The 22,109-nt window shown below is 29.9% G+C and overlaps 1 protein-coding gene across 5 annotated transcripts in view; it reads right to left on the bottom strand.

Annotated features, from left to right (window-relative positions):
• Window positions 1-21,652, bottom strand: part of LOC127280594 (teneurin-a) — a 481,913-nt gene extending 460,261 nt beyond the window's left edge. For all 5 annotated transcript variants that reach the window (XM_051303681.1, XM_051303683.1, XM_051303684.1 and 2 more), the window contains exon 1: window positions 19,917-21,652. The gene's annotated coding sequence lies outside the window, so the exon portion shown is untranslated. The remainder of the gene's footprint in view (window positions 1-19,916) is intronic.
• Window positions 21,653-22,109: the final 457 nt, after the last annotated feature.

Below are 22,109 nucleotides of genomic sequence, written 5' to 3'. Positions count from 1 at the left end.
AAATCTAATAAATGTCATTTATAGTGATTGAACGAATTTCTTTTAATTGGACAAATTTTTCATTTGTCACAAATGATTAAATATTTATGGGGTCGTTAAAAGTGAAAATCAAATAAAAGCATAATGGCAAAGTGTTCTTTCTTATTTGAAAAGTTTTATCTTTTTTCCAATTCTACACGTTAAATGGATATCACTGAACATTTATTATTATTATTATTATCATCATCATTATTTCAATGGTATTATTAACTTGTGTAATTAATTAAGTGAATATGGGTAGGAAAGAGAGAGGGAGAGAGAGAAAGAGAGGGGGGGAGTATTTAAAAAATGAGTTTTCACTCAAGGGAAAATACTAATTAATTTTTCATTTTTGTCTCAACATCAAAGGTAAAAGATTTAATATTCAAACAACTAATTTTAGTAAAAGTTATATGTAACTACTTTATATATAGATATATATATACACTTATATATATATATAGAGAGAGAGAGAGAGAGAGAGAGAGACAGAGAGGGGAACGAGAGATGGTAACAAAAGCTAGTCTGGACAGGATAACCTGAACGTTTTTCACGTAAAAAATATGAAGGACAGTAAAAGCGAATGAGTTTTCTGCGGGTGGCTCGCGAGATTTACACCCTTCGACGCTCTTCCGTGAGGGGAGCGTCACTTCAAAGGGCTAAATGTTCAAGCCACACACCATGAACTGACGGAACTTTTATGCGATCATACTTTGTTCTCTCGGGCGAACATACGCGCTTGCGTAATCACGTGTATGTGTACACATATATATGTATGTATAGCCTCTTTACAAACAACGCGTCACACTCTTCTGTATGCGTTTTAAGGGCATTCACGTAAGCCAGCCTCACCTAGTTTCTCCATCAAGTGAAAAGGCGCGAGAACAACCGGAAGTCACTATCAAGTTTAAAAAGGAGGATGAAAAAAAGTGAAATTTTTTTTTTTTTACTTTTTTTATCGCTTCAAGATTTGAGAGCAATTTACGAAGAATAGTTATCCTCCTACTTCAATTGGAAATCCCATTTAGAAGTAATTATTCGTGTCCTTCTGCATGAGTGTCGTGGGTTCGTAAATTAATGCTTGATTAGGTTTTTGCAGCAAGTTTCTTCGCACTTGCCTGCTTCGTAGTAAAAAGCATTTTTTTTTTAATTTTTTACTCGTTTTTCTTATTTTGCCTTCTTATGCGACCTATTTTTTCCACTTGTTTCATTTTATTTCCCATTTTATTACACCTTTTCTATTCACGTGACCTGTATGGAAAATTTTATTTCATGAGAATTTCAAAATATTAATGTCTATTTAACAATAATGTGGACGTTTCTTTTTTTATAAAACAATAAATTTTACTGTTAAACGTTTCTAGAATAATATACATCAAATAATGGGCGTGGTTTAATTTAAAACATTTTTTATAGTAGGCGTGATTTAATTTCTATATCTTGTAGGCGTGGCCTTATAATTATGGGCGTGGTTTAATTTAAAAATGCCTACAAATAGGCGTGGTTTAATTTAAACACGTTTATTAGTATGCGTGGTATGTTAAAACAGGGCGTGGTCATATATACTTATAGGCGTTCTCTAATTTAACAGTGCTGACTAATGGGCGTGGTTTAATTTAAAGCAAGTTTACTAGTAGGTGTGGTCTATTAAAATAGGACGTGGCAATATATAGTGATGGGCGTTCCTAAATTTATAAACGCCTATTAAGGGGCGTGGTTTAATTCAAACAAGTTTATTAGTAGGCGTGGTCTATTAATTCAGGGCGTCGTCATATAAACTGATGGGCGTTCCCTAATTAATTAACGCCTATTAATGGGAGTGGTTTAATTAAGGAACGCTGTTTAGTTAAGAGTGTTTTAAAAAAAGTTTCTAGTGAGCGTTTCTTAATTAAGAAATGTCTATTAATAGGAGTGGCTTAAACGCCTATTAATGGGCGGTGTTTGAATTAAATTTATATTAAATTTTTCAATTCAATGAAATGGATAATTTTTTGATAGTTACAATTTTACTGGCAAACATTACTAAAAAAATCAATTTGTTTCACTATAATTATTAATATTTTTTTTAAGCGGTAAGAAAAGCATTTCCGAAATATCAAATATCGAAGAAGATATAAAATGAACGACAATAACCTATCGAATTTTATTTCAGCTCGAGATTTATCACTGATAGTTTCGTCTCTGATTTCATGTCACTCGAACCCTCGACGCTACACAGTTACAACTTCGCGTCTCTTAACATTGATTTTTATATCTAAACTCATAAAATTCTCTCAAGAATTTATCAATTATTATTATTATTTTGCTTTAATGTAAAATTTATTATTTTCTCATTAAAGTTTTTTTTTGTATACGTTTGAAATTAAAATAATAATTGCCGTAACGATATTAAAATTATTGGTAATTATTATAAAATTGAAAAGTTGATAAATTAAGAATTTTAATTTAATTTTTTTTTACCAATATTTGTGATTAATTTTAGATTACTGAAGCTGATTTGATTATAGAATGTCAATCAGTAGAGAGTTAATGAGTTCTCTATTGACATATTTATTAACTATTTTAAGCTGTTAATTATTAGGTTTAAAATGACAAGGACATATAAGTAGGGTAAAATGTTTTATTTGATAAATTGTTAAATAAATGACGTGACAATAGCTGTTAACATAATCAAAATATGTTTAATTAAGAAAATAATTAAATGAATGTAATTAATTTTATCATTTGACATTGGAGTAAAAATTTTTTTTCTACTCTAATACATGATTTATAAATTATTTTTATTCAAGGCGTGGTTTTTAGACATCTTTTTACTAGTAGGCGTGGCTTATAACTCCCACAAAACTTTAAGGTGTAGCTTATAATATTTTTTTCTTTCTGAGCTTACAAATCACATTCTATTTTGTGGAGCTCTTTTGAATAGAATCCTTTTTTCTATTTTAAGGCGTGATATATGAATCTCTTTCTACATTGAAGCATTTTATGTAACTTCGTTTTCAGTTTGGAACGTGTTTTATAGCTTTTTTCCTCTATTTTGGAAAGTACTTTATAAATCAATGTTTTATTTAAAGACATGATTTATTACTCCCACTCAATTTGGAGAGTAATTTATAACTTCTTCTCAACTTTGAGACACAATTTATAACTTTTCTATCTATGGGCGTGGTTTATAGCATCGTTTCTAATTTAGGGTGTGTTTTATTTTTTTAGATATAGTTTATAACTGCCTACACACATAAAAATATAACTAATTATCTATTTTTACTCTTGGGCAAGGCTTATAGCTCCCCCTCTACAGTGGGGCGTGGTTTATATTTTAAAAGGCGTGGTTTAAAGCTCTCATCACACATTAGGGTGGAGTTTATATTTTAAGGGGCGTGGTTTATAACTCCACCTCTACATTAAGGTGGGGTTTATAATTTGAAAGGCGTGGTTTATATCTCCCTCTCTATATTGGGGTGAGGTTTATATTTTAAAGGTCGTGGTTTATGATTCCACCTCTATATTAAGGTGGGGTTTATAATTTGAAAGGCGTGGTTTATATTTTGAAGGCCGTGGTTTATATCTCTCCCTACACTTTGGGGTGTGGTTTATATTTTAAGGGGCGTGGCTTATAACTCCACCTCTACATTAAAGTGGAGTTTAAAATTTGAAAGGCGTTGTTTAAAGTACCCCTCTATATTGAGGTGCAGTTTATATTTTTAAGGGACGTGGCTTATGACTCCACCTCTACATTAGGATGGGGTTTATAATTTGAAAGGCGTGATTTAAAGCATTACCTTTTAGTTTAGGGCGTGGTTTAGAACTCCCCTCTACATTAAGGTGGGGTTTATATTTAAAAAGGCGTGGTCTACATCAGGGTGGGGTTTATAATTTGGAGGGCGTGGCTTAGCTTTCTCTTTACTTGAGAGTGTTTTGTATATTTTGAGAGCAAATTTTTTGTAATTTGTCATTCTTATTCAAATGGATTATTTAATATTGTAAAAAAAAAATTCCGAAAATACTGTAATAAATAAAACATTTTTTTTTATTTCAAGTAAAAGAATATAATTTACCATTTTTGAGGAAACCTGTGAGAAATGTGGTTGTAGCAGGTTTTTGTTATGGGTTCGCGGGTTATCCCAGAGGAAACGAGAGCGCCCAAGGAAACTGGAGGACACGTCGCGCGCGTCGTTCCTGGCCAAAACGGAAAAGACGTTATCGTTTCTGGCATCACGTGTATATGTTGGCTGTGTGACTCGAATAACAAGAGAAGCCCCGTGCCCTTCACAAATATCTTATCGTATTCTCGCAGAAATGTTAATGCGATTCACATCCCTCTGTGTCCCATGTATTTCACTTCTGGATTTCATTTGCACCTATTTACGTCATTCTCCACACACAATCCATCACTTTCACACAAAAAAAAAAATTAATAAATAAATAAACATTTTGTCATACGAAAAAAGGATCTACACGCACTTAGCGTGTTTTTATCTCTGAGAAACAGTTTTTTTTTCAAACTCACAATGTGAATTTTTTTTTTTTTTAACAATAATCAATCTCAACCGTGCGCTGGAAGAGGTCGAGAGATTAATACTCGAGGAATTAATAATCCCTTTTCCTCTAGACTGTAAAATCGGATGAATTTTAAAATAGCCAATTTTTTTTCATCCTACTTGTATAAAAAGATCGATTGAAAACATTTCGAGCATTGAGGTCAAATTGCAAAAAGAGGCTTTTGTGGTGGGGTGTGTGTGTGTGAGAGAGAGAGAGAGGGACTAGCTGAAAGCTACAGAAATCCTCGAGAACCGATACTTGCCAGATAAGCCAAGATTGGCTTCGTAGTACCTAAAGCCGGCTAAAGAAAGCTGTAAGTATCTAGCAACTATTCAGACGAAGACGGATATCTTTCACTTTGCGGTTCACGAGAAACATTTCGTCTTATAATCACGTCGATTGAAAAACTCCACGGGATTACTTATGTAGTCGGCAAAGGAAGAGGGGAGGATTTTTCTACAATCTTTCATAATTTTGTAGATTAATTTTTCAATTAGAATTTCTCGAGGTCTTTTTTCAATAAAAAAAAATAGGTTTTCAATTACACAAAGAAATAATATATTCTTGAGAACAAAGAAAGTGTTATTTTACTTTAAATGAAAAATTCTACAGGTGACATTCATTTTATACTTGACAAAAGTTTGTAATGCAAGATTTAATTTTCTCAAAAGAATGCTGTTTTGTGTAAACATATATTGTAACAAAAATTACAACAATGTACCTTACGTTCTCTATGTAATGCAATACGATGATGACCAAGTAAATTGCAAAGCTGTTTGATATCAAATTCTCAGAAAAAAAAAGTTTCTTTACACAATTTTTAATTAAACTCTACTGAAAACTAAGATTATTTTTTCCAATATAAGCTCTAATAAATTTCTTTAGGATGTTATTCATTTAAAAACTAAATAATAATTAATTCTTTTTGTAAACAGTTTGATTTGAATAATAAATTCGAGCATATTTTTTGCATTGTTTCCTCTTAAAATATTCTTTTATTCCTTTTTGGTAAAATATGTGAAAATTCTCCTTTATTTTCAATTATTACTAACACAATACATTCTCGAATTCTTGGCTTGATTCCCAAAGCTTTTTAAAGAAATATCCTCTCGTTGTATTATGTACAAACTCTTCTCTTAAAGCCATAACGGATGTTGATTTTGGCAGATTGAATTTTTCATTTTTATGACACATTATCGTTTTGAGATAAAGACATTTCCTTATTTTTTATTTCTATTATTAAAAAACTATATTTAAAAAAAATTCTTTAATAATAAAAAGTAGTACAATATATTTTAATTTATATCCAAAAAGAGAAATGAGAACGAATATATTCAAATATATCTTTATTAGATGCATTTTTAGTAAATTTTAAAAATAAATTTTCATATACTTAAAATAGATGACTTATATTTTACGTGAAATTGGAAATTATTACTTTATTCGATGAGAATATAATTGTATACCAAAATTATATGACTAATTGGAATGATTGATTTGAGTTAATTATTTAACAATTATTGTGAAACGAAATATATTTCGTATAATATGCACTCGAATTCTGAATTAAGTATAAATTATTCAAAAATCTAATTACAGTAAATGAATTTATAAACTAATAACTATTATATATTGGAGAAATATAATTATTTTGTTAAGATTTAAAAAAAATAAATTCACCGCGTGATTTAAACTTTCATTAAAATAGAATCCAAATCATAAGCATTCTCTCGTACGAAGAATACTTGGTAAAATTGAAGATGACGTTAATTAATGCAAATTGATATAATAAAAGCTAACTGTTAAGTATGAAATTTCATTTAACATCAAGATTCGCAGACAGCTAATTTGCAAAATTTACACTTTCTGAAATTCGTGTACCTCACTAGTCACTTTTCCGATGCATAAGAAATGTGTAATTAGCACATTGAAGCGCATGTTCACTAAAGTCGAATTAGTATCTTATTTAAAATATGAGATGACAAAAAAAATAACCGAGATAAGAAAAATCATTTTCAAGATTCATCATTCCTATTATATTTTATTCTATAGATTTTCTATAATTTAATTATTCATCATTAATATAAAACAAACCTTTTTTTCTACACTCTTGTCTTCAAAGTGTGTTTGTTAAAGACTTACTGCGGCTTCTTTGACGTCTGCTGTCTTTTATAAGCTAGCGTTGTGAAAAGAGGGAGAACGCCGCAAGGGAGGGGATAGAGGAAACGTTTGATTGGCGCTCATTGATCACTGCACTAAATACAATAGAAAAAAATCTTTTAACAATATTTGAAACTGTTTTATTTTCTTTTAACTCTTGGAAAATTAATTAAATACTAAAATACTTACATTCCAGATAAAATAAAAATTTTAGTTTTAAATCACCGGAAAAAAAATTCAACAAAAGTAATATAAAATACAAAACAACTGGTACTCATTCCCAAGAGCAATTTGCAATTAGAGTTTCTGTATCAGTTAATTTTTTTATGTTATTATCCACTAAGAGTTGTTAACTCAAATGAGGTGAACGTAAATGGTGATATTGTCAGAGTTAGAGGGACAGAAACGTTAAAAGTGGATAGTCTTACTGTTATGATGAGTAATTTATACATAAAGTTCATATAACATGACCCGATTCACTATGAAAAGCCACACAACGATCCGACGAGCGCCATTTAATGGCCGTCACTCGGCACTTCCTGCTACAGGAATTTTCTCCCTCCATTCCTCCGGACTCGAGAGAGAGAGAGAGAGAGAAAGGAATGGAATGGGGTAGAAACGGGAGTTCAACGTCGAGAACTTAACATCGCACTTTCTTCATCATTACACCAAAGCGACTAAGTTCATTCGCTTGCGACGAATCTTCTTCTGTAAAATTTAACGTGCAAAATATTTATAAGCCACTCGACAAGTTGCCTCCGTTATGAGAGTACGTTGAGGAGGGGGTGAAAAAAAATTTGAATTTCATAGCGCTCAGATTTCTTCTTATTCTACGAATCAAATTAACCATCCTTTTTTTTTTTGCTGAAAAAAAACCGCTTAAAGAATCCTCCACTCGGTTACATTTTTATACCGCAAGATGCTAATTTTCCTTATGCTTCGAGCAAAAAAAAAAGCGGTAATATAAATTACTAAAATATCTTAATGACGATCTCGTGGGATTATCTTCATAATTTTCATCCTCCTCTTTTTTCCAGCATTTCTCAATTCGAGAATTGATTTGAGACTTGATATCGATTTCACTCTTTATGAATCTGATGCTTGTGAAAATATATTTTAATACTTTCGTTTTCCTTCAGTATTAAAAGTCATTAAATATCATTTTTTCATCAAAGTAAATATTAGTTTTTACAAAAAAATTTATAAAAATACGTTCTTCGAAATAAATCAATGTTGAGAGGTGGGTGTGAAAAAGAGAAACAATTTTCATTTTTTGCTGACCGTATATTTAATCATCCTATTGCATTCGTTGACGTTTTTTTTTCTTCAATATGCGTCCAGTTTGTTTTACATAGGGTTTGGGATAAGTGTAGAAAGTGCATGACATATGATTGTGTCGCGAAAAAGGGCAGAAAGGGGGTTAAAATGAGTTCAACTTTTATATGGCGGATGCAAAGCAGCCGTGGCTTATCGCACACGACTGTTTGTATGGTGATCTATTCTCCAAGCAGGAAGTTGGTCCTCCAACCCCCGCCGGCCTACATACCAACGAGTTATGACCGGGACCAGTGCACATATGTCATACAAACGTATAAACTCTGCGCAAAAGGCATATATGAGGAAACAGGAGACATCACCCGCGAGTTAAAGGGGAATCACAACTAAGGCTAAATTTACATATATCACAATTTTTGTCAAGGAAAATATGTTTTACGAAAAGATATTGATTTCCCAACTATAGGCAAATGTTAAGAATTATCAATTTGCAAAAAACGTACAATAAAAGTTTTTATTAATATTAATGATGAATAATTTTAGTTTCTTGATTTAAATATTTAAAGAGACTAGAGCGAATGTTCTTTATATATTAATGATGACTAATTTACAATTTTTTAATAGATTTTCAATTAGATAAGAGATTTTTTTATTAATGACATAATTCCTTGATTGAATTTAAAAACAAAGAGCTAAAGCTTTTTTAGATTAAAAATTTATAATTTTAGCTTTTAAATCTTAAAACCTGTCAAAATTAAAAAAAAATCTCTAGATTATAATGAACAAAGAGACAAGGAAATATTGAAAGATTCATTTACTGTTGAACATTGTATTAGTAATTCGAATCTTAAAATATGTCATGAAAAATAAAATATGACAGGGACACTTATTTAACAGTGGTATTAGCTATAAATAATGTATAAGCGATATTTTAAAATTATTATTGATATAAAAAGATTATTTTTAATTAATTACAAATCAAAACATTTATGGAAATTGATTATTATCCACGCCAGCAGAAGATTTTTAGCTAAAAATAATAAAATTCATTTTTTTTTTGGTGAAATTACGTTAATCGACAAGTGCCCGCAAGGCTGTATCGTTTCGACGAAAGGGGCATTGGGAAAATTAAATTGTCAACGTTAAATCCACTTTAAAAGCAAGCGGAAGTAAAGAAAGAAGGGGAAGAAGGTGGATTTATCGAGGACGCCGAGAGAGAGAGGATCGTCTCGGAAAAAAAATATCGAGCAGGCAAAGTGCTTCGAGGGTTTTTAAAAGTTTTCATGAGATAGATGAGTCTGTACTTCTATTTCTGATGTGACGAATTGGACGCTTCTTCACCATCGATTATTTTAATGCATTAACTCGATTTCTGTTACTTCTATCAGCTGCTTTCAGCAACTTTTCTTTCTCAATGTTCACAGTTAGTTGTTTATTTATTGTGTTCCTTTATTTTCAATCCTTCACTACATTTTTTTTTCTATTATTTCGAAAAACACGAAATTTTGATAATCCGCTTGTTAAATTCTTTAAAGATAACTATTATTCATCATTAATATAAAACAAACCTTTCTTTTAAAACAACTATTGACGTTTCTTTAAATTCCAACATCTTCGTTATTACTGAAACAAATGAAGAAAAAAAATTATATTATATAACTGCAAAATTATTATAAGTCTCTCGACACTAAATATCTTAAGTTTTGGAGAAAATTTATGAAAGATAAAGTTCAGGGAAAATTATCTCTCCAAGGTCAGGAACGTGAGGAGCAACTTGGTCTACTAGTGGCACAAATGGAGGTGCACAAATGTAGGTTTCAGTAAGAACATATCACCGCCCCGTCACGTTTTACGGAAATCCGGAGAGCGTGCGAACTTTCCAAAGTTAGATGACGCTCTTGGGGGGGAAGGTGGATGTGCATAATTGGATCTTGAGACCATGTCGAAAATTATAACGTTGAAGCGACAGCGTCTTGTGTGTATGTGTGTGCGTTTGCGAATTGCGAACGACTTATTATTCCTGCGGGTTAACTTTATTACAATTTTACTGCTTTAATTAGTGCATCAATAAATTCAACTTAATTTAATTAGTATTTACTGGTTTTCATTAATTTTAATTAATACTATTCCAAACTCATTGTTCTAAGTGTATGTACATATATATATATTATAACGATTTCTCAATTTATAATTTTAAACATTACGTGTATCCTCTCCCGTTTACTTCCTTTTTTGATTATTTTTTTCCTTCCATTATAGCTATTTTAATTCATCAAATTTCGTCTTTAATAATACTTTTTTATATCTTTAACGATTTTTTTTATTAATATTATTTAAATAATCTCTTCCTGCTTCTTTAAAATTAATAATACTAAACCCAGAAATATTACTTTTTACTAATTTATTGATTATCCATACAGAAGGCATGTCTTTAATAATTAAAATTGGCATTAAAATGAAAATTATTGAAAATATTAAATATTTTCCGCTGGGGATAATTTTCAATTTTTTAAACATTCGTGACGTTTGAATGACGGTTATTCAATCAAATCTGCTTTAATTTTAGGATTTACAAAAATTTAACTAAAATATTTAATATTCTATAGAAACTGTAGCTGCTTATTATTATTTACAAATTCTGTCATAAATGAACATTTTATTTCATTACCATTGAATTTGAATCTATATTATATGGTATTTATTAAATTTTTACTAATTTATCATATTTCCATAGAAAAAATAATTTTCTCGTCTCAGCAATAGCTTTTTTTTTTGAATTAAAAAGTAAATATCAAAAATGTTATCTTTGCAGTATGACTGTTTTTATTAAATACAAAAACGAGATGCAAAAAAAAATAGAATTTTTTTGTTAAGTTTCTGTTTTTTAGGAGTTTTTTTTTTAACGCATCGATTTTATCACTAAATAAATAAACTAGAATAAATATGAACCTAGAGGGATTGTAATTTTTTTAGAGATATTGTGGAATCGAATAAAATTTATTTAAAATTGTTATATTTTTTTGATAGTATAGAAAAAAAAATTTTTCATATTCTAAAATTTCATTTCTAAAATCTAGAAAAATTTATATTTAGATTTATTTCTCTTTTTTTAGCAACATTCCACTGTGAATTTAAAGAAAAGTTTGCACACACGATAAAAATGAATGAATCGTGTCGAATTTAAATCAGCTGTCGCGAGCTACTGGCTTTAATCGACTTTTTACCTCTTTCGTTTACGTCCATTAGTGAAAACAAATCGGTAAATCGCCGAGGCCATTATTTTCACAGAGGTCGACTGAAAGCCAGAATATCTGCTATGTGTATATATATATTTTTTTTTTTTGTTATGAAGCGAGAGTGGTAGTTCCTTCATTATTCACCGCAGAAAACATTAATGTCCCACGACACTGAATTGAGATTGACTCTCTACATTGTAGAGATTGGAAAATACGATAGACATCAAAATATGCTGAAATTTGAACACATCAAATTATGGTATTCAAAATTATTCTGAATATATGGGGGGGAAAGATGAAATTTTCTTCTATCTCATTGTGCTTTAATAACATTACTGCCCTAGTTTACAACTTTTGGACATTCGAGTGAATTATTTCAAGTGCATTGCATGCTCGTAACATTAATTAAATTCTAACAGATATATATATATATATTCTAAGACGTTGACACCGTCTTTTAGTTTTGAGTAAAATTTATCCCTACATTTGCATTTCTCTTTATATAAATATTTTTTTCTTTAATCTTTTGTATAGTTTAGATATATTAGTTTCTTTAGTAAGTCGAGAAAGTTTATCAAAAGTTTTACTATTTTTTTAATTATTAGTCAAAGAGGATTATTAGACGTTATTTTTTTATTATAAATAAAATATTGTTCATTATTAATATTAAAGAAATTTTTACGTCTTCGACTGCTTTTTATTAATATGAATAACAAAAAAATTCAATTCCTAAAAATTTAGTCAATTATTTAAACATGTCGAATGATTCTTCAGACATAAGAGAAATGACAAATAAAAAACAGGGGGAAAATTTGACGACTCTATATATTGGAAGGGTATTGAATATAGGAATATGATGACGAAAAGAGTGATCGAAAAGATGAAAGATGTGATAAAAGTTGTTGAAATTGGAACATAAATTTTTCTGTTCACGATATGGTATAGTCTGGATTTAAAGTGTCACCTAAAACTCGAACACTTGGGATCTCTCGTGCTATATGTCGTAAAAAAAAGGATAATTTTTTCCTGTGACTTGGTAAAAGGTGTATATATATATATATATAGATATTTGTAGGACAATATTTTTCAAGGGACAATTGAGAAAAAGCTTTTATTGGATAGGCAGAAATTTTCTTCCAAGGATATACTTTCAAAATCAGAAGCTATCTAGCGATTCAAGATCCATTAATTTTAATGATGTCTGCGGTTAGTTTAGCACGTTTCATATCCACCGCAACAATAGGCACTTGGTTCCGAGACAATTTCACAATGATAAACGCCCTCTATGCCATATACAATATATCCGACCATCATTGCACATTTGGTGATTGTCCTTCTACCGGAAAACAATTTACATCTAATTTCTATTTGATCATCTATATGGAAAATTATGAAAAATTTAATTAAAATTAATAGAAAATTAATAAATGAAATTTTACCGATTACGACATATTTTAGTTTATTTAACATTTGATTTGTGGGGAAAAACAATAAATTTTCTAAAAACACAATAAATCGATATTACGATAAATTAATATTTGAAAATAATTATATATTTCTAAAAGAGTGAATAATAATTGTGGTCGTTATTCCTATAAATTAATAAAACAAAATTATATTCTCTCTTTTTGCTTTGTTGATATGCAATTGACGTTATTGGATTTAATATTTAAATACGGTGTTAATAATATAATTTTGATCTTTTAAACATTGTTTTAATGTAGTAAATAATGAACTAGATATCATTTTACATAATTAATTATATTGCGATATTTTACATTTTCAAAATTAATTGCATTTCAGTTAACCTAAATTACTAATTATAATAATTATTGTTTTAATGACAGAAACTCAGTAGTTGAATATTTTATAACTTCAATTTTTGATATCGTGTATTCTTGACCCATCTGGTCATAATTTTTTAATTGTTCCATTTTTTTTCAATTATATTGATATTTTGAAGTAAATTTTCCTGTTATTTAAGTAGAATTAATTTCATATGAAGCAAATAAAAAAGATTTCTTTAATATTAATTATGAATAATTTTTATTATCTTTCTAACTATGAAGAAAGTAAATATTAAATTTACATTTAAAATACACCATATGTTAGAATGTCACATTGAAGAAAAAGGCAATTATATTAAAAGGATTGATACTCATCGGCAAAAGTACTCAAAATTCATTATTTCTGATGCAGTTATGTTCGTTCGTCACTGACATCCAATGCCCATTAATTTTAATGATGAACGTTGGACATTTTAACACTGTTGCACATATATACACATAGGTTTCAGTAAAGCATGCTTCGCAAAATGTAATAAATCATATTTTGTTCGCGCTGAAAACCGGCACCTATCGTTTGCGAATAAGTGGTAGTGTTATTTGTTACAAGCCCCCTCGTTACAATTTGCACTTTGCATTATAACGCTTTCAATTTCAAAAAAGAAAAAAAAAATTTCACTGACCATTTTCTATTGCAGGTGGGACTATATATAGTTTCAGTGACTTGAGATAACGTCAAGTCATTTGCAGCACGATCCCGCATTAAACAACGGGGGCTATTTGCAGATTGATCGTCCAACTAAGCATGCCTAATTACAGGTACTTTTATTCAATTTCATCGCGTGTTTTAGTACCGCTTATTTTTTTTTCCTAAAGTCATTCTCCCTTTTTCACTTCTTAACGTCTGTTGACAATTTTCGTAAAAATTTTCAACCTATTTTTGTTTTTTTGACTTTAATTTGATTAAATTAATATTAGGACACCAAAAATTCTATTACAACATATTTTTTTTAATGTAAGATAAAAAAAAACTTCTTTCTTCATCACGAAAAAATATTTTGTTCCTCATGGTACATCAACTCCTTTACGGATGATCCAATTAAGTGTATCCTCCTACTACATCTATTCTACTCTCACCATTCATGCACCAGCAATCTTGGTACTTTATCAAATATCAAATCGTAAATATTTTCATCCTTCAAAGTTTTCATGAAAAATGAAATATACAACCTTTTATATCTAGAAACACTTTATCTAAAATGTACGTCAAAAAAAAAATTCCCTTTTAATTAAATTTTATTTTTAGGTAAAATTTTTTTTGACAAAATAAATTAATAAGTTTGAAATTTACATCTTTATATTCATTTCATCCAATTCGGATATTTTTGCTGCTATTAATCATGAAATTGCACAAAAAAATGAAATTCAAGTTGAGTGATAATATGCCGATCATTTACTGTGTGTATATTCGTTAAAACTCATTTGAAATGCAAGTTTTGAGTATAATGCAATTGTTATATATATATACTCAAATCAAGGGAATGAAATCCGTGAAACCAATAAAACTTGTTTCAAGTCTCGCATGCTTAAATGTATAAAACGCGTATTTGGCAATTTTCCCGATGTTTCGCATTGACGCGTTATCGACCAAACACTCATCCAAAAAACTCGGAAAAACTATTATCCAAGCTTTCGGATGGTTTGAAATTTCAAACATCCAATTTGCATGTACTCGTTTCTCGTCGAATAGACAGGCTGATTCTATCTCTTCATGAATAACGACTACTAACAATGTATTGTACCATTTTTATTCATATTTACATTTCTCGGGGAAAAAAAAATCGCCAATGATTAATTATATTTAATATTGTGTGTATATGAAACTGGACACAGTTCTTTTATGCTTGAAACAATATCTATATTTAAAAAAAAAATTAACAATCATTGTTCTTTATTGGCAATTTTTAGCCCCGAGGGCTTTTAATGTTCAAATCATACCAACTGTTATCATACTGAAAACACACATATATTAAATTCAATTTACAAATTTGTTAATTACTTCCATTGTGACGGTTTTTTTAAAAAAAATCTTTTTAAAATTTGAATTTATTTTTATTGAAACTGGTTTTTAAATTTATTAAATAAAATCAATGTTACATATTTTTAAACTATACCGTAAACATTATTTTCTTTGATGTTGAACATAGTTAAAGATCTCCATTATCATAAAACTAAGTTTAACATCGTTATTATTGATGTGATTTTAATTTTGAAGATTTTCATTAACATAAAAATTATTCATCATTAATATAAAACAAACCTTTTTTATAATAATATTGAACTAAGTTCAACATTATTCTCATTGATCAAATTTAAAAAATTTTCATTAACATAAAAATTATTCATCATTAATATAAAACAAACCTTTTTTTATAATAATATTGAACTAAGTTCAACATTATTGCCATGTAATTTTAAAGATAATATCAAACAAAACTTTTTACACTCCCAACATCTGATGATTTTTTAAAGAATTATCCTAAAAAATTAACTTCTATTAATATTATTGATTTGTGACAAATATTTACTATTTTTAATTTTATTTTTCAAAGTAAATTCAATTTTCTCCCGTCGCTCATAATGTAAGCTTATATGGAATTTCAAAATAGAAATCAACGTAATTGGTATTTTCATTGTGCATAATAGAGAAATTTTGTTCCATATATTAAATCGCATTACACGAATGAGGTTATCGCGAATCGACCTATTGAGCCATATAATGAGTCGAAAATCTGTCTGGAACACGCCGTGAATTTCTATTAGGGGCTCAACTCATGAGATAGAATAAGAAATCCATCTCGAGCGTCCGTCAAATGATTTCACTTCCATCTAGGGAATCATTTTCTCCGGTTTGTGTGCTGAAATTTTTATTATCGGATATGAAAGGGTCCGGATGTAATCGAAAGAAAAAGAAGAGGAAAGAAAAAAAAAGAGAAAGCATAAAACCAATGATTTTTACGCGACCAAACTTTGAAGATTCCAAACATTCACTACTACTATATTGAAGCAACAGTTTTATTACTTGGATCTATAGCTGTGGAGATGATTCTTCCTTCTTCACCAAACAAAATTAATCGCCACAACGAAAGGCAGGCACACTATAAGGATCCGTAACAATAAAGGAAACGATACTGCTTTTTATTTACTTGGGTAGAGGGAAAAGCATCGATTTTTATGGACGTGATAACGTTTTCTATGATTAAGAATGTTTCTTACATTTTTTTTCTAAACATTTTCTTTTTTTTTCAAGTAATTTAATTGATCAAAACACGTTTGCACTATACATAAAAGAAAGTTATGGTACTTGACATTTGTTCAAACTATTCTTTATGAAGTCAAGTTGGATGTTAATTAACATCATGAAAATTCCCTCGAGACGTAGTTGAGATGCTTCTTTGATGCCTCAAGGGACGTCCTTTAAACGTCTTTCAAAGTGAGAGAGAGAGCGCCTATTATAAATGATACAATGGTGTTAGCGCAAGAATAATGACATTTGCTCAAAAGTTTATGGCTTCACTTGGAAAAACTTTACATTTCCTTTCATTGTTGTTTTATTCAATTGTGGATGAGATTTTCATCATGTAATAAATTGACAAGAAAATTTTTATCTCCTCAATTTTTCTGATGAATGAAAAGTGAAGGTGATCAATCAGTTTTGAAAAAAGTGGAGGTATTAACTGCGCAGTAGGTATATATATTTATAAAAATTTATAAAAAAGTAACAATAATCTAATTTTTAAAAATACTTGCCTCTGTAATGAAAAAAGTCCAGACAAAGGAAACTAATCTCCAAATGATTGATGTTATAAGAAACCTTCAAAGTGTGTGGTATCAAAGTTTTATGAAAACGCGCGATTCAAATGACATTTCAAACAACAAAAAGTAATAGGAATACACTCGTGTAAAATTGAAAGGCAAGAGAATATCTTGATGGTCAGGTTTCATTCTCTATCTCTAAAAGAAACATGAGAAGTCATCGTCATCTTTCTCACAGAGCGAGGCAAAAGTTAAGAGGGCAACTTTGCACAACCAGATATACGAAGATGGATGAAGATCCAATTCAATGAAACTGACGAAGAACGTTGTTGGTTGAGAAGTGGGAGAGAGAAAAAGAACGGAGAGGAAGGTTTGAGGAGACGAAAAACGAGGAAAATACTAGGGTCGAAAAGAAATTGCGCATCTTTATGGTTCTGCCCTTTTCTTTCGTCTTGCGCGAGTTCGCTAACAAGTTGCTCGGATCTCAAGGCGGATAAAATTATATACCATCGAGGGACGTGAGTACATGCCAACTTCAATGAAGACTTGCAAACCATAGAAAAGGAAATATCCCCTTCCATTACTATTTTATACCAGAACGAGGAGACGTGAATAAATTTCTTTCCCTTCCCCTTGGAAAAATGCATAGCTAATCAGTTTCACCAATTTTCTCTCTATGAACTTGTTAAGTTAATTTCAGCATTTTTTCAAATTTCACAAAAAAAATTTTAAATGAAATTAATCAAATAATGTTTGAAAAATTTTATATGAAAGAATATTTATAAAACTTAAAAAGAATGATAAAAAAATTAAAAGTGTATAATTTGACGGAAGTAAGATCACAATTTCATTAAACATCGCAACAAAATATGAAATTAAATACGAATAAATATTATATTCGTTGAACTTCAACAGGTGTTTGGCTTCAGGAAACGTTCATGAATTTAAATGAACTTATATATTAGACATTTATGGAGACAAATATTTTTTTGTTATTTTTTTAGTATATATTTAAAATTAAATTTCTCTATTTAAATCGACTAGAAATAATTGATGATTTATAAATTTTAAAATTATTCCAAATATGAAGAGCAAATTGACTGTAATTTAAAATTCGTTTTATTATTTAAGTCATGGAAGTAATTATCGTTCAATCAATATAATATTGAATAATAATTTCCTTAATTCGCGAAATTTGATTTAATTCACGCTTTTTAAGGCCTTTTAGTTTTATTATAAACATCTAAATCAATAAAAATATTATTCATCATTAATATAAAACAAACCTTTTTTTAATATCACATCTACAGTCATTAGAAAAAAAAATATTTTTCTTTAATCTTCCCTCATTACTGGGCGCCGCCCTATTAATAGTTAAAAAATTTTTCAATTCCATTTAATAAAAAATTGGAAAACAATTTTTTAAGAAATATCTAATTAATATTTAATTTCAACATAAAAATTACGGGGATGGGAGTTAATTAGTGACTGCACAACTGTTTTTAAAAAAGAAAGCATTGATTTTCAGGAAAACTAAGTTTGAAAAGCACTTTGCTAAGTTCGGGTTGTACATACCGCAAACGTCAAGGCATTAGCCTTCATTAACCTTCGTCTACCGGATGTAATCAGAGGACGGCTGTGCAGTAATAACGGAAGCTGTTCCTTCGAGACCCACTCTCGAAGCACCCGTGTATCGCATAACGTTGTCGATGGCTAGACTTGTAATCGAATTAACGGGGGATAACACACCTTCATTTCATCTGAAAAATTGCCTTTTACCAAACATCGCCTCCTATCCAATCTCTTATTTTTTCCCATTAATTAAAAAACTAATGTCAAATGAAAAAAAATTCCCGTTTTCAATTAAGAAATTAAATCAGTTATTAGAAAAATTAACTGCTAGTTTAAATTGTGCCACATGGCCGTGCGGCATGTGCACTCTATTTGCTAATTTTGAATCGAGTGTTCGATTCCCATTACAGTTGATTTTTTTTTAAATTTAATTACACTCTCTTTAGTTTTTTACTTTCTGCCTCAGAACTAAATAACAATTTATTGGTTGAAATAAAAAAAAAAATTTTCTCGGGACAAATAAAAATTTTATTTCGACGCAAATAGAAATTGTTTTAGACAAATATGAAACAAACATGAATCTAATAAATATTTATTTAGCTCTGAGACAAATATTATTTTTTTCTCTGCGTGTACAATACAAATATATTTTTACTGTTTTATAGAGATATATTTTCTTTTTTATCGAATATTACAAATATATTCATTGAATAGACATTTTTATTTATATCTTTTCTTTTATGGAGGATTTTTTTCGTCTCTTTTGAGGCAGAGAGAACAAGATGAATAATAAAAAAAACTCGAACGAACAAAAGGTCAAATATTAAGTTGCAAAAAAAAAAGATAAACGAGCTGCTTTATCAAAATAAACTTCTCTGGGCATTGTGTGTGGGTTTTTTACTCACAAATTTTTCCAGATGAAATTTGTTTTTCTCGGACAATCCAAATTTGGTTTTTAATTCTATTGCATGTAGTGCAGAAGAAATAAATAAAAATACCTTTCCACGTGAAATAAATTACGCTAACGTAATGAGTTAGAAAAGGAAAGAGTTTTATGTCCTTTTCTATCTCATGCGTTGCGCCATGAACTAATAAAATTATTATAGAAGTGTAACGACTTTTCAAAATAAACACCATTCCTAAAGGTGGTTTTACAATAGAAAACATTTCTGGTCATCTCTAAAAAAAACAATCAGTATTTTGAAAAAATAAAAAGAGAAACAAAGTTTTTCATACTAGATCATGAATAATATTTTTTTGAAGATATGATAACACCACTAATAACTATAGTGTTATTTCAACTATTTTTTAATTAGGTTATGTTACGTAGTTATTTGTGAAACAAAGTTTTTCATACTAGATCATGAATAATAAATAAAATAAAAAAGAAGGTAAAAGTTAAATAACCCCTTCTTATTTTTCCCAATAAATTTTGATAACAAAACTTTAAAGAGAAGTAAAATAAAAAAGAAATAAAATTTTTAAAGTGTACATAAATAGAAAATTGAAAATCCACCTTAATTCAATGCCTTGATTCCCCTTCTCATTGATGCTGACAATAACGTCACGTGGATAGGACTGAATTGTCTTATCGTCGGTGCACTTTGTGGAAGTCACTTTGAAACGTGTGGGTTTTACAAAAGGGTATATTAATTAACGCAGATCGTTTCACTCTGACGTTTTTGGTATATAAATTTGGAATGCAATTGTCGAATATGATTGCAAAAGCAGCAGGTCTCCTTTTGGAAAATCGAGCGAACAAAATCCCATAAATTCCGAGTCACGAGTCAACCGTCACACTACTATATTGCCATTCCCCTCGTTCGTGCTCGATTGGAAACGTCCCGAAAACTCGTTACACGTATACACACAGCGCTGGAACGCGTGGACAATCCACTACTTTCCTTGTTTCTCTCTCTTTCTCTCTTCCACTAACTCTATTTCTCCCTCCCTCTCTTTATCTCTTTCCTTTTCTCTCTCTCTCACGAGACCAGTAACTCTCTTTCTCGTCCCTCTTCCGGATTCTCGTTATCGCGCGGCTTCGTTCTCTAGCGAGGAATTTCCCTTTGCACGATGCGCCGAAAGTCCTCGAATTCCCAGATAACAGCAAATCGTACTCCTTCTCTTCCAATTGACTCTTATTGCCTTCCCTCCACTCTCACAATGCCCGATATGCATACGAATTTCGATTTTTTTTTACAATTTTTAAATTGCTTTCATTTTTTTTATCACCCTTGAGAGTTAATTTTTACATACAGTTTTTTTTAGGTTATGTTTGCCTCTTTTCTCACTTTCGGTTATTTCACTTTTATTTCCTTTTTTCACTTTTCCAATTTCACTTTGTTTTGAATTTTCACTTTTCTTTGATTTTTCACTTTGTACATTTAACCTTTTTTTTCACTTTCCCTCGAATTTTTTCTGTTCTTTCTTTTGTTATGTTTTTCCCGTTTTTTTTTTAATTTGCTTCCTTGTTTACTTTCTGTTAGGTATAGTCTTGTGTTTGTTTTTTCTTTCACTTTACTTCGATTTGTTTACATTTAGAAGGAATTTTCTCTCTATTTACCTTTCTTTTGCCGCGGTTTGTTTTCATCTAACTTTCGAGTATAGATTTTTTAAATTTTGTGGGGAAAAAAAAATTTAATTTCTTCGTTAGAAGTGAAATTTTTTCAATTTATTGTTTATTCGACTTTTTTGTTATATTTACTTTTTTTTGTTTTATTTTCAGCCTTTAGTCTGCTTCAATTTCACCCCTATTTTTGTTGAAACAATGTTTACGTTTTGTTTCAATTTTCGTTTCCGTTTCCAATTGCTTACTTTTGATTTCGTAACGTGATTTGTTTACCCTTTTAACACTCGGGAATTTTTTTTTTGTTTTTTTTTTTAAATTTAATTAATATAATTTTTTTTTATTAACATTGATTTGTTTTTATCTCGTCTATTTCACTTGATAAAACTTGAATTGGCTTTTATGTTTTTTTTCCAGTTTTTTACTCGTTCCCGCCAAAAAAAGAATGTACGGGAAATTTGACACGATATGATGGGAGTTGTGTCATGAGTGGATAATAAGTGATTAATGACGGCGATTATCAAAAGGTATGGAGAGGAGATGGAGAATGATGGTGTTGGTTTTATTATTATTTTTTTTTTTCAGTGTTGACGTTGTGTTGTCAAAAACGTTTGGAGATTGACGGCAGCACTCGGATATACCCCGTGGAACGCGCTCGGTGAATCGCGAAAAGTAACTGACGAGGCGGCCGACCCCAGTTGGCCTGAGTCTGCGCCCGAGCGACACTTGCCGCGTATACCGGATATAAAATATAGACGGTACGCCACCACACTACATTGAGGGGGGGTTGAAAAGGAGGAACCTCTGCTTCCTCCAACGACAAGCTCGTCGCTATCTCACTTCCTCTCACGACAATCCTCATGATCGCGTTTTCTTTGTTGTTCCCTCCATTTTTTCTTTTTTTTTTTGTTTTCACCATTTCTTCAACAAAACCTCAAACATTGTCTGTCCTTCTTACTTTTTATTTTTGACTTTGCCGCGAGACTTCATTCGTGAATTGGCATCGGCACTGAAAAATGGAAAAATTCACTATTATTTCATCTTTCTGTGTTGTTTCTTGAGTTTACGTTTATTTTTGCACGGGAATCTGTTTACTATAATGGAACTGATTTTACCATTAAATCCATGTTTGAATCAACAAAA

Source organism: Leptopilina boulardi, unplaced genomic scaffold, assembly GCF_019393585.1.
Source record: "Leptopilina boulardi isolate dan_hultmark-lab unplaced genomic scaffold, ZJU_Lbou_2.1 LbouV2_248, whole genome shotgun sequence".
In the NCBI taxonomy this organism is placed as follows: Eukaryota; Metazoa; Arthropoda; class Insecta; order Hymenoptera; family Figitidae; genus Leptopilina; species Leptopilina boulardi.
The sequence above is the reverse complement of the archived record's forward strand: the minus strand, read 5'-3'. Positions and strand labels throughout refer to the sequence as shown.